Below are 11,737 nucleotides of genomic sequence, written 5' to 3'. Positions count from 1 at the left end.
AAATTAAAGCTGAAATAGTATGTTAAAAGCATATTTAAGTTCATCTTCAATGTGTCCCAAAAAAGCACAATTTAGTACACTAAGATGATCTTAAGTTTATATTAAGCAGTACTTAAGATAAGCTTTTAGTATATTAAGTGCAAAATAAGTGGGTCGAAAATAGAGCACTTTAAGTACATTACGGAAGTGTATTATAGAAGTTTACTAAGTGAACTTAAAATGTATTTTAATCCATTTTTTAAAAATCTAGGAATACATTATAAGTATAATTTTTATATAATTACATATTATTATTATTATAATTTAAATAGTGTATTATTGTATTTAAAGATGGTTTCAATTATACTTAAAGTGGTAACGAAATAAAAAATTTCAAAATATGAAATAGGATATTAAAAATACACTTTAGGTCATCTTCAATGTGTCCCAAAAAAGCACAATTTAGTACACTAAGATGATCTTAAGTTTATATTAAGCAGTACTTAAGATAAGCTTTTAGTATATTAAGTGCAAAATAAGTGGGTCGAAAATAGAGCACTTTAAGTACATTACGGAAGTGTATTATAGAAGTGTACTAAGTGCACTTAAAATGTACTTTAGTCCATTTTTTTTAAATGTAGGAATACATTATAAGTATAATTTTTATATAATTATATATTATTATTATTATTTAAATAGTTTATTATTGTATTTAAAGATGGTTTCAATTGTACTTAAAGTGTTAACGAAATACATTTTTAAAAAATATGAAATAGTATATTAAAAATACACTTTAGTTCAACTTCAATGTGTCCCAAAACAGCACAATTTAGTACACTAAGATGATCTTAAGTTTATATTAAGCAGTACTTAAGATAAGCTTTTAGTATATTAAGTGCAAAATAAGTGGGTCGAAAATAGAGCACTTTAAGTACATTATGGAAGTGTATTATGGAAGTGTACTAAGTGCACTTAAATAAAATGTATTTCAGTGCACTTTTTTTTCACCTGGGGGTGCAATGAGCAGAAACTGCCCTTTATAAATAATTGGAATCTGTTTTGGGAGCGTCCTAGGCTCTTCCGCGCTGATGGCCTACACCCAAGTAGAAATGGAGCGGATCTTCTGTCGGATAACATCTCCAAGATGCTAAAGACCGTTTGACTAGTTACCAAAAATCCAAATCACAGTCTCTGCTGCACCAAATTAATTTATATAAATACTGGTGTAGAACATTTAATAGAAACTGTGTCTATTCCCCACTTAGTGAGATAAAATAATAAATCTACTTCAGGATCTAGGAAAAATCTAATTGTGACTAAAACAGAAAATCTCAATATTAGTGAACAAAAACAATTTCTAAAGCTAGGTCTTCTAAACATTAGATCGCTTACACCTAAGGCGGTTATTGTAAATGAAATGGTCACTGATAATAACTTCGATGTACTTTGCCTTACTGAAACCTGGCTTAAATCGAATGATTATTTCGGTCTTAATGAGTCCACTCCACCAGGATACGGTTATAAGCATGAGCCCCGTCTGATTGGTCGTGGCGGCGGTGTTGCAACAATCTATAGAGATATTCTTAATGTTACTCAGAAAACAGGTCACAGGTTTAATTCGTTTGAAGTACTTGTGCTAAATGTTACGCTCCCAGATGTAAGAAAGAAATCCCGATTATCTCTAGCCTTGGCTACTGTATATAGACCGCCAGGGCCTTACGCTGATTTCCTAAAAGAGTTTGCAGATTTTCTCTCAGATCTATTGGTCAATGTCGATAAAGCAATAATTGTTGGAGATTTCAACATACACATAGATAATTCAAATGATGCGTTAGGGGCTGCGTTTACAGATTTATTAAACTCCTTTGGGGTCAAGCAAAACGTCACCGGACCAACTCATCGTCTTAATCATACACTCGATTTAATTATATCATATGGAACCGATCCAACCGATATAGATATCATTCCACAAAGTGATGGTGTCAGTGACCACTTCCTGGTAACTTGTATATTACGGACTACAGTATGTCACGCTGCGCCGCGTTACGGACCAGGCAGAACAATCCTTCCATCCACCATAGATAATTTCTCAAATTGCTTATCTGATTTGTCTCAGTTACTGCCTGAACCCAAACTAACAGACGAATTAGAGGAAGTAACTAGCACTATGAGCACCATTCTCTCTAGAACATTGGATATTGTTGCACCCATTAGATTAAAAAAGGTCAGAGAGAAAACTAAAGCACCATGGTACAACAATACTACGCATGTTCTAAAGAGAGAAACCCGTAAATTAGAGCGTAAATGGAAACAAACTAATTTAGAGGTCTTTAGAACTGTGTGGAAAGACAGTATGTCACGTTATAAAAAGGCCCTAAAAGTAGCCAGGGCTGAGCATCTCCGCAAACTAATAGAAAACAACCAAAATAATCCAAGGTTTTTATTTAGCACCGTGGCTAGACTAACAAATAAACAGACATCACCTGAACAAAATATCCCGTTACAGTTTAGCAGTAATGATTTCATGAATTTCTTCACTGAGAAAATAGAAAGCATCAAAACCACAATTGTAAACGTTCAATCTTCAATCGCGCCTTATAATTCAGCCTCAATTATCGCCACCGCAAGAACAACTACAGCGCTTTACAACTATAGGACAGGAAGAGCTAAATAAACGTATCACTGCATCTAAACCAACAACATGCTTATTAGATCCAATACCCACTAAACTACTGAAAGAAGTGTTACCTGTAGTGGAAGAGCCTCTTCTCAATATCATTAACTCGTCTCTATCTTTAGGTCATGTTCCAAAAACATTTAAACTGGCAGTTATAAAACCTCTTATTAAGAAACCACAATTAGATCCACATAACCTAGCAAATTACAGACCCATTTCAAATCTTCCATTTATGTCTAAAATATTAGAAAAAGTTGTGTCCGCTCAACTGGGCTCTTTTTTGCAAGAAAACGATATCTATGAAAAGTTCCAGTCAGGATTCAGGCCACATCATAGCACAGAAACTGCGCTGGTTAAAATTACAAATGATTTACTTTTAGCTTCGGACCAAGGCTGTATCTCAATACTAGTTTTACTCGATCTTAGTGCTGCGTTTGACACTATAGATCACACAATACTCTTAGATCGACTACAAAATTATACTGGCGTTCAAGGACAAGCATTAAGCTGGTTTAGATCGTACTTATCTGACCGTTACCATTTTGTCTATTTAAATGGAGAAAAATCGATCATAACTTCAGTAAACTATGGAGTGCCGCAGGGATCTGTGCTAGGCCCTCTGCTATTCTCAATATATATGCTGCCACTTGGAAATATTATAAGGAAACATGGAATTAGTTTCCATTGTTATGCTGATGACACTCAAATATATATTTCATCACGGCCGGATGAAAACGCTAAATTATCAAAATTGACAGAGTGTGTTAAAGATATAAAATATTGGATGACGCATAATTTTCTTTTATTAAATCCAGACAAGACAGAGGTACTACTTATCGGTTCAAAAAACCGCCCACAAAACCTCTCACAATACAACTTTAACATAGTAGGATGTCCTGCTACTTTATCCTCTACAGTAAAAGACCTGGGTGTCATACTAGACTGCAACCTGTCTTTTAAAAATCATATTTCATATGTTATAAAAACTGCCTTTTGGTTATACCTAGGATATCTAAGTCCACCAAAGGAGGGAGAGCATTTTCACATCTAGCTCCAAAACGTCTCAGGTTACAACTGTAACCTATGTTCCCTGAGAACAGGGAACGAGACAATACGTCATCGACGCTATGGGGAACGCCTCAGGCGTGACAGGTGTCTGAAATCACAATCAAATCACGGCAATCACATTGACCGGCGACAGCCCGTGAATCATTAACGTGAATGATTAACGTGCGACCTGGAAGTATATAAGGGCGCCTTGCAAACATGACAAATCATCCTTCGTCTGAAGGGACTGTTTGGTAGGCAGGCCCCGAGGCATGGCAGGGAGACGTATTGTCTCGTTCCCTGTTCTCAGGGAACATAGGTTACAGTTGTAACCTGAGACGTTCCCTTTCGAAGGGAACTCAACAATACGTCATCGACGCTATGGGGAACGATATACCCACTCCGCCATGCTGAGGGGAGTGCATGCCAGGAGGCAGTGACAACTGTCAGAACCAGCAAGTTCAAATGAAATGCAAGAACCACTCACCCTCAGGTCACACTGGGCTGTCAGTGACAGCATTCCCTACGGTCATAGCCCAAGCTATAAGCCTAGCAGGAGGAACTCCAAATATGTAATCCGAAGGCCTACCTTGGCCTGCTCAAAGGCCTAGGACCACAACTTCAAATTAGAAGGGGTCCCTTCTAGGGAATGTGGCTAGGGAACCCGAGGGAACCCCAGCCAGTCACTATACGGGGGAATATACCACCCGAAAAGCCACCAGGACGGCCTGACCTGGTGTCACTAAGTCGGACACTTCAGTCTGGCCAAATTCCTGTCTGTCCGGAGACAGAGCCTCTGGACATTTGCCTTAGGTAAAGCATCCAACCCGAGGGACTGCGAAGCTGGCAGTGAACCTCAGGCCGGATCTCAGAGACGGGATATCCCGGAGAGTATGACTCAGCATAGTGCTTTAAACCCTTGCTAGAGAGGGGAGTTTCTCTACTCGATCCACGGATCTACCCAGTGTTTGTGTTTGAAACACTGAGGAGGCCTGTGAAGGCCTAGGGGCTGATCTAACTGGGAGGCCTCACGAGAGGCCTACAACCGTCTGACCAGACTCAAAAGTCCAACACTCATAGTGACCCTCAGTGAGGGGAGCAATGGACCGACTGGTAGGAAACCAGGCTGTAGGCAGAGTAAGAAGTTCCGGGAGGGAACCAGAAGCAGAGGATGAACACTTTAGTTGAGCCAGGGCACGAGCTCGCTTTTAGCAACAGCCTAATAAGGCCAGCTGAACTGATAGCAGGCGGCCACTAGCTTCCAGAACCCAGCATCGTTGGGGAACCACTCACAGGGAGGCCTGGCGAGGCCTACTACCTGATAACCACAGTATGTGGGAGCTCATATTCAGGAAGGCCTGGTGAGGCCTGTAACCTGATAACCACAGTATGTGGGAGCTCATGACCAGGAAGGCCTGGTGAGGCCTGTAACCTGATAACCACAGTATGTGGGAGCTCATAACCAGGAAGGCCTGGTGAGGCCTGTCACCTGATAACCCCAGTATGTGGGAGCTCTCATGACCAGGAAGGCCTGGTGAGGCCTGTAACCTGATAACCACAGTATGTGGGAGCTCTCATGACCAGGAAGGCCTGGTGAGGCCTGTAACCTAGCGACCACAGTGTGTGGGAGCTCAAAACCAGGAAGGCCGGATGAGGCCTGTAACCTAATAACCACAATATGTGGGAGCCCACATTCAGGAAGGCCGGGTGAGGCCCGTAACCTGACATGTGGAGACTCATAACCAGGAAGGCCTGGTGAGGCCTGTAACCTGATAACCACAGTATGAGGGAACTCACCTTCAGGGAGGCCTGGGGAGGCCTACTACCTGATAACCCCAGCATGTGGGAGCTCATGACCAGGAAGGCCTGGTGAGGCCTGTAACCTGATAACCACAGTATGTGGGAACTACCTTCAGGGAGGCCTGGTGAGGCCTACTACCTGACAGCCACAATACTTGGGAGCTCACATTCAGGGAGGCCCGGTTAGCGGCCTACCACCTGATAATCACATTATGTGAGAACATGCCTTCAGGGAGGCCCGGTGAGGCCTACTACCTGATAGTAGGTCAGGCTAGCTGTCCAGTTGCCTGTCCTTTGGGCTTGCCTATAGGGAGGCCTGGTAAGGCCTACTACCTGATAGCCACCGTAAGTGGGAATTCACCTTCAGGGAGGCCTGAGGAGGCCTACTACCTGAAAGTAATCTTAAACAACTGGTAGCTATGAGCCCTGAATCTGGGTGACGGTTCGAAGGCGGCCTGCTAAGGCCAGCCCACTGGGGACTCGCTTATCAGGGAGGCCTGGTTGGGCCTACTAGCTGACAGCAAGTCAATCTGCTCCAAAGGTACACTGTTGGGAATCATACCACACCAACAAGTAAGTCCCACAATGTTGGGACTCACTTCCGAGGAGGCCTGTTTAGGGCCTACTACCCATCAGTGAGTCAACTGCCCGAACCACCAAGGCCAGCAACACTTTTTTGAAGTGAGCTGGCCTACAGCGCCCACTTGGGGGCTGCCCATACAGGAGGCCTGCTGAGGCCTACTACCTAATGGCGCAGCCTTCGTTGGCAGATAAGCTGTTTACACAGCGCCTACAGCATTCTGGTACCTAATCACATTGCCCATGGCAGTGTACTCAGCAAAAGCGCTAGCACCCTTTGAGCAAGGGGAGTACAACATACGCCACTCTGCCTCAATGGAGGCCCCAGAGCCAGGGGCCTACCATCTGTAAGCATGGGCGTCAGCTCATGGCAATGCTCTGGCTTCAGGGGAGCGTACTTCGACCAAAAAAGAAGTGAAGGCTAGAACTTTCCGCTCAACCCGAGCCATAGTGGTGCGAGGTAGGATAATACAGAACTGAAAGTGAAGGACTCAGACCTGCCCTGTATCACGGGGGAATACTCTCCACCTCACCCTGAGGTTTACCAGGGTGCGGGCCCGCCAGTGGCTCTAGGGGTGACAGAAAAAGTATCTGTGCCCAACCTAGGGGAGTGGGGCTTGTGAGCCAACCACCTACAACCCGACGCTCGAGCAGTAGCTCAGCGAGGTGAGTAAAGCCTATACTGGCAGCCCATATCCGTATGCTAGTTCTGCACGGCAGGGTCGGGCAGACAGACCCAGCCTCTTCGTGAGGCGAAAGGCGGCCTAACCCTGCTCAATAAAGACACATTGTACTGGGGAGGCCTATTTGAGGCCTAACCCAGGATCTTTGTAAACCATGCCTCTGCACCACGCTGCATTACTCTTGTCGCCCCAGAATGCAGAGAAGGGGGCGGGCCTTGGCCTAACGACTCCCATTGGAGGAGGCTGTCATACAGGGATGCTAGGAACCTATATTCACACAGTGAAAGTTCAGAGGCAGAAATGCTTAAGCAGAGCGCCTCCACTATCCCTGGCACACCTAGGCCAGCTACAGAGGCGGCCCTGGTGAGGGCCAGCCTGCAAGCATAGATCTACCTGAGGGCTCGGAGGAGCCACAGCCTCACTAGAAAAATAGTTATTATTTCATACAACTGGCTGCAGAATCGCTCAGCCCACTGAAAACCCAAACAGAGCTCAAGGGGGCGATGTACTCAGGGAGGAAGTCAGACGGTCCCATGGACCGGACATAAGATCTATCTGAAGCACTAGCGTCAGTCTATACTCCAAGATGAAAATCCTATGGGAGGGAGACCAACTACCCTACCCTGAGGTGGCTAATAGCCCGAGGGCTAAGATAGTCGTTCTAGCCACCTAAAGGGGGACTTCAGGGCCCTAATAATCCAAAAATGTACCTTACATGACCCCATAGCTCTATACAGGGAACGAGGTCTGTAGAGAGATAAATTTATGTGTTAGTTGCACACAAAATTACTCTTAAAGAAGACCACTCAGCTCACCTGCGGCGTGCGAAGTGAAGACTTACCAGACAGTTCTTTATGAACATGGGGTCTACCACCGTTACATGCCTGAAAGAGGCACTCTCCTAACCAAGCAGAGGCAGGCCAACAGAACATTGTTCTAACCATGAGCCCAGCCTCAGGCCTGATGTAGAAAGCGTCTGGGGAGTCGGGGAAGAGAGGAGAGGGCTAAGATATACTCACGCCCTCAGGGGGAGGTGATCCATGCCGATGCTGTGTGCAATCGTGCTGGATCACCTCCCTCAGATCCCTCTTATTGCGGGAGTTGCACCTCTACTGCGATCTACTCCTCCACGGAGGAGGCGCACGAGAGGCGACACTGGCTCTCTGGCCCTGTCTAAGGTCCCCGGACCATGATGGGCCAGGCCCTCCCGTCTGTCTGGGTGTGGATACGGATCTCAGCGGTATGTATTTGTCCTAATACAGCTGAGCGCGCCCTCGCCTCTCTGAACTTTCCAGCCACCGCCTACACGGAGGTGCCAAAAAGCTCAGAGGGCGAAAGCAGCGAATCGAGGAGAAAGACTTTCTCTCTTCTCCCCGATGTCGGCCAGGTTCACTCCGTGGCGCAGCTCAGTAACCGCCTCAGGGGTCCCACCCCCTGGACGAGATCCCCCAGCAGATTGGCCTGGTGTACCTGCAACACCGCCATTGTCGCGTTCACTACGTCACAGGTGTTCAGCATAAACTTAACGCGGATAATAGGTGGGAGGTTCACTTACCTGATTGAAGCCCCAACAGGTGTATTAAATCTAGTAATGAATAAGCACGGGCTATAAGCGGAAGCGAGTACTAGGCTTGGCATGTTGTCTCGTCAGGAGAGATGCGCCACCGGTAAGCTTGCTGTTACTATCCATTGAGCTTCGGTTTAATTTGTTTGTCTGTTTGCGCTGCCGCTGTGTATGTGTGCGGTTTGTATGCATGCTTAATAACCGTTACTCTGGTCACGCTGATAAAACCTTGTTTACGGTCTGTTGCGATAGTGTCCGTGGCTATATTCCAGCAAGTGTTTGAAATTCGAGCGTTTCACTTTCACACGAGTTACTTCCTGTTTGCGGTGCTGGATGGGTAATGTAGTTAATCGATTTACATTGGCAACAGATTACTATGCTCAGCGTGGCTATTTAAAACTACACTCACTGGTTTTCACTTTGGGCCAATGCACTGAGAACGCTTTGTGTGGTTTTGGGCTATTGGTTTAATGTGTAACATTGACATTTATGTACATTTGAGGTGTGTGAGATTGTTGCATTTCTGTGTTTAGATGCATGTAATTTTAGTCATTTAGTTTAAACACTAAGTGTATTATAATATTTATTATATGAAATATGAAACTATTGGTATTTATAATATATTTGTATTTATATTTTTATATTTTTCAGAATATTTGGTATATATTTATCATATGTGACTATCTATTTCTATTTCTACAGGTTTATAACCTGCTATTTGTGGACAAAACAACTGTCTGTGGAAAATTAAACAGTTCGAATAAAAAACTACAACGAGTTAAAACAACGTGTCCTCTCCTGACGCCCCGTTCGGTGGGGAGATTCTTAAAGAACCGAACAGTTATAAACCGCGGCCCACTGCACTGGATTGAATGCAGCGAAAAAACAGCCACGGACTGCTTCATTAAGGAAGCTCAATCAAGCTAAGATCAGCTGGCCTCTCACTTCTGTGACTGACCCCAAGTTTATCGCTAATCAAACTGCCCGTTGATCAGGGATAAAGGAGCGTGTATGCACATTGGCAGTCACCGCTCTCCAGTCAACACAAAGGGAGTAACAATGGCAGACTTGGAAAAGCTTAAAAGTGTGCGATCAAGAGCACAGGCGTCATTCACCAAAAGGGCTCATACTCTCACCAAACCGGGTCTCTTGGAACCGACTGAAGTTCTCAGGGAATGGAAGATTTTCAGGACCGACTTTTCTAAAGTCACAGATGCGGGACATGAGTATGCTGAAGCCCTGAGGGAGTCAACGGATGAAGAGGTCATAGCATCTGCAGATCAGATTGATGTAAAGACAGCGGAGTGTGAGAACAGGTTCCTTGAGGTAAAGCTAGCCACCCAGGAAACTTTTTGGACCAGCTACGCAGAGGAGGCGTTTTTTAAGCAGGCTAAGACAGCGGAGTCGGCCATCACTCAGGCAGAGGAAGAGGAAGTTAACCCTCGGAAGTCAATCAAGGACCGCAGGCTAAGAAATAGAGGTCTTGACAGAGAGGTAATTGAACTCGGAGAAATGCTGATAGAGTGGAAGGAGTTGGTTCCTGGTCCGAAGGCATTAGATCTCAGGACACGCCACAAGACACTAAAGAAGAGGGTCCTGTCATTGTCTGACAAACTGGAGGAGGACGAAGCAGACCAGGGAAAGGGTAGAGAAAGAAACCTGGGAGATGATAGCAGTGCGGTTGGTGATCCGATACAAGATGCTTCTTTCCTTTCTCTCCCTGACATGTCTGCCAAAATCAAGCTGAAGCCCAAAACGTACACGGGGGCATTAAACATGAGCACCCGGCCCCTCTTACAGCAAAGCAGCCCGGAAAGGTCCAAAGGAGGAAACTCAAATCTCAAGCCTCAAATCAGCCTTGAAAGAGCGCGGCTACCCACTTTCTCTGGTGACATGAGGGACTATTACCGCTGGAAGACTGAGTGGGAGGACCTAGAAGAATTGGGTAACCCACAAGGTGTGGAATGTATAAAAAAGTTCCACTTATTAAATAGTCTCCACGATAAAGTCAAGAAGGATCTCGTCCTAGCTAGCTGTGGATCCGCCGACGATATGTTCAGGCTGCTGGATAGCAAATACGGAAACAGAGCGAAAATAGTCCTAATGATCACCAACGAGGTCCAGTCTCTTCCCTCCGTCAAAGGAAACAATCCAAGAAGAACCATTGAATTGATCCAGGCTGTGGAAAGGGCACTGTGTAACCTCCAGATTCTTGGTGAAGAGGACGCCGTGAAGAACCGTGTTGTTGCTCAATCTCTTGAAAGCAAGCTTCCCAGTTCACTCAAGAAGGAGTGGATTATGCACAAAACTGACCCGGCAAACAGGTTCTCTCCACTGTATCATTTTGATTGCCTCCTAGGATTCTTGAAGAAGCAAGAGGAGATTCTGGAAGAGTTGGATCAGTTGGAGCCAAGCCTTGCAGACAAAGGCCCTGTGGAAAAGGGTGCTGCAGACTACCCAGATAAGAGAGGGAGGCAGGCTTTTACTAAATCCACAGCAGGTCAGAAGGACGACTATCCCAGCTGTACTGTCTGTGAAGATGACTCCCATGCCGGCAAGCTATTTGCATGCAAGGTCTTCAGGGAGCAAGATCTCTTCAGAAAAAGGGCCCATGTGAAGAAGCTAGGGTTGTGCTCCAAGTGTTTGCGGCCCCACCCCAAGGATGGGAAGGGATGCACACCCAGATACCTCTGCCCAAAAGTAGACTGTCGGAAAGGAGGTGTGTCGGACCACAATTACCTTCTGTGTCCTAAGCCACTGACTCCAAAAAGGGACAGCGGCAGTGAGGAGCAGAGTACCATAAAATTTGGTGGAAAGAAACTTGGTCTAACCAACAAACAAGAGGAATTTCTGGCAGAGCTTACTCCAGAACAAAGAGAGAAATATAAGAATGCGTTCTCTAACAAGATATCATCAACTGTATGCGCCAAGGCTGGAGATAGACTGCAAGAACATCCAGTGGTGATGATGCTGATGGAAGTGACGACAAACTCGGGTTGCCTTGTTGGCTCCCTAATCGACCTCGCATCTGACACCAATTATATCACCAATGAAACAGCCGATCGCCTTGGACTGTGCGGTGAGAACATCAGGCTTATAGTCCATGGAATCGGGGGGATGAAGAAGACTGTTCTGACTAAAAGATATTCCCTGCGACTGAAGGTGAAGACATCCAAGGGAAAAGTGGCAGAGCATAGAATTCTCTGCTATGGCCTGGAAAACATCGCGGAGGTGACTCAATCAGTCACTCCCGAGCAACTACGGAAGTTCTTCCCCAATGTACCCAGAGACGAACTGGTTCGTCCCACAAAGATTGACCTTCTTATCAGTCACCGGGAAGGTCGTCTTGTTCCCCAGCCAATCAGGATTGTGGGAGACCTCGTCCTCTGGGACGGTCCGCTGGGAAAG

Source organism: Phoxinus phoxinus, assembly GCF_949152265.1.
Source record: "Phoxinus phoxinus genome assembly, chromosome: 7".
Lineage (NCBI taxonomy): Eukaryota > Metazoa > Chordata > Actinopteri > Cypriniformes > Leuciscidae > Phoxinus > Phoxinus phoxinus.
The sequence above is the reverse complement of the archived record's forward strand: the minus strand, read 5'-3'. Positions refer to the sequence as shown.